Consider the following 2,960-nt stretch of genomic DNA (forward strand, 5'->3'; position numbering starts at 1 on the left):
ATTTTGCTCGTATATGTACAAGGAAACAAACGATTTGTAAGTTACGAAGGCTTCGACTCAAGTTCTATTGATTATTTCAATAATCTTCAATTTACATCAATAAATAATAGCTCCCAGAAAAAAAACAGACATTTGAAAAAAAAACATGAAAAAGAACGATGTTTTTTATTGAAAAAAAACTTCACAGAAAAAAAAACCGTTTTTTTTACAACACTAATCGGAAAGGATCGCGCAATTTGCCACCGTCTAACGTTGTCTCTGCAATCTGCTCTCCTAACGCTCTCAGAAGTTAAACAGCAATTTCGTTCTCGGCATTCTCAATTTAAATCAGGAAAACCTGGGTTCGATTATCGACAGGAGTTCTTGTGGTTTGGATTCCATGTTAATCAGTAGGTTCCGTCTCATATAGCCTCGCTGCTCAAAGAGCCATTAAACTTAAAATCAACTCAATTCTAAATTTAAAACATTAAAATGATTTTAAAAATTATAAAATGAACTTGTTAACTCAAATGCAGGGCGAAAAGAGCAACTGCATCGGCCGGGAATCGAACCCGGGCCGCCCGCGTGGCAGGCGAGCATTCTACCACTGAACCACCGATGCGTTGAAAAAAACAGCTTACTTTCCACAAGTTACTGGACTAAGATAATTTCAACTTGTAAGGCAAGAATTAAATTCTGTAAAGATGTTAGTTCCCTGATAGCAGAAAATATTTATGAAAAGCGTGATGTGTGCTTGTCACGATAAAGACATAAGACTGTCTAGCCAAGTCTATAATCTTGTATCAAGATAGATTCAAGGAAACTAGTTGTTAATTGGCAGAGTCATGTAAGCTTATTTTAAATTTTAAGATAAGCCCAAATCAAAGTTGTTTCTTGCTTGTTACTACAACTAAATATCATAAATGTATAAACAAAACATAATCAACAGTGTTTCTTAACTTGTTGCAACAACTGAACATTGACAAGTTAAAATCTAAGGAGGGAGACTCCTGATTTCAGATAACATGTTATTTAATGTTTAAATGGTGCTCTTGCGTGAACTAACATGAAACAACTTATTTATACAACTATAGCTTGACGAGGTGCACTTGAACGTTTACGAAGTTGATAAAAGATATGAAATCGGAAGACTTGAAAAAAAAAATGCTATGATATCTTCAAGTTTAAGAACGTCACCAAGCATGCTGTTTCATTGAATCTACACTATTAGTAATTTTATTGCATTTCCTTATTATTTTTATCTATTACTAGCTGAACCTGCGCTCTCTAAACAGCACATCATACACATATGAGCATGAATCGCCCTGTCATTCCTTACAATATCTGTAAATGTCCCTGGAGATTTTTTCAATAACTCGCGCCGTTTGCAAGATTGAGCCTACTTCCGATTGGAGTTTCTAATTCATGTATGATCAGTGTTTTCTTTCTTCTTGCATGCAGTATGTAATGAGCAAATACATTACATACATAATTAATTATAATGTCAGTGATATATGGTGTTCTTTGGGCAAAACACTCTAAACAATAAAGATTCATCTTACTGTTAGCCTGGAGAAATGGCTATCCTTCGTTTTTCATTGTCATTTGGCAATAAAACAAACGCCTGAGAGATATACAACCCCTGTATACAACTATGTTGTGCTGGAATGTATAACTCATACGATATGATGCTTTACTTTTAAAATTTCAACATTTCCAGTGTACCCCTGAAAATGTAATAAAGAAATAACAGCCGCATTTTTTTTTCAATATTTAATTAAAACTGGACAATCTACACAAAATTTTTAATCGAACAGCGAAAACGGTACGTTTCTAGCACTTGTGATTTTCGAGATCTCATTGTCGAAAGGATTGAAGACAAACTGCATTTTAATATATAGATTCGTTCTCATATCAATATAAATATGTTTGATTTGTGAAGCGCATGACATATCGCACATATTTGAATTAGGTCACACTAAGTGGCATACGCAACCATATTTCTTTGGACAGTCTTCAGGTTTATCTCTCTTTTCATTACTTCTTGCTTGTAGTTTAGAGAAGTCTTTTCAACTATGCTATGCAACATTATAAGATATTGTATATAAGCTGCCAAAATTGGATATTTCTTTCATAATGTGTCTGAGGAAGGCTATGTTACATAGCCGAAAATCTAATCTATATAATATATATATAATCTTAAAATATATATACTGCTTTGGTCAGTTGGAGTTTTATTAGTAATATATATATATATATATATATATATATATATATATATATATATATATATATATATATACTGGTGGCCATGGTGCCTCAGTAGTAGAGTGCTCACCTCTGGTGCGTGGAGTCCCTGGTTCTATCCCCGAGCAAGTAAATTTGTGTTGGACAACATCATGTCCGTGGGTTATCTCAGCGTACTATCGTTTACTCTCACATTATCATTCTACCGATTCTTGGTTCGCTTGCCTTAATTATCAGTCTCTCTGAGCCTAAAAGGCATAATCATGGCGTTAAACTGAAAGATTTCATGTAGTTCTTTGTTTCTTTACAGTACCAACACGTCAGTGGCGTAACTAAAGGCTTGGGGGCCCCCTGCAGACAGCGTGGAGTAGGGCCCCTTCTCTACATCCCACTTCACGCTTTGGAGCCCCCAGCCCCCTTGATGGCTCGAGCCCCCCCCCCCGCAATGCGGGGTCTGCGGGGTCTGCGGGGCCCTTATTTACGCCCCTGCAACACGTCATTCAGTCTACATCGATATCAGCCTATATTTGCATTTACACTTAATATATTTAAGTGTATAGTGCATACTCGTACAATTACTGCTTGGGCTATGAGTAATTTAAATTTATATAACTCTCTGTAACGAATGCCTAATATTTACAGACAAATAATCTTTATTTTCTTTCTGTTTTTCAACTTATTTATTGGTATGTATTAGGTCTAGACTGACTTTATGGTAACACAACCTTATGTTA

The 2,960-nt window shown here is 35.4% G+C and overlaps 1 non-coding gene across 1 annotated transcript; it reads right to left on the reverse strand.

Annotated features, from left to right (window-relative positions):
* Positions 1–530: 530 nt before the first annotated feature.
* On the reverse strand, positions 531–601 carry TRNAG-GCC (transfer RNA glycine (anticodon GCC)). Its single transcript has one exon. It is a non-coding gene; the product is annotated as a tRNA-Gly (tRNA).
* Between the last annotated feature and the right edge of the window lie 2,359 nt (positions 602–2,960).

Source organism: Thermobia domestica, chromosome 14 (genome assembly GCF_964235325.1).
Source record: "Thermobia domestica chromosome 14, izTheDome1.hap1.1, whole genome shotgun sequence".
NCBI lineage: Eukaryota > Metazoa > Arthropoda > Insecta > Zygentoma > Lepismatidae > Thermobia > Thermobia domestica.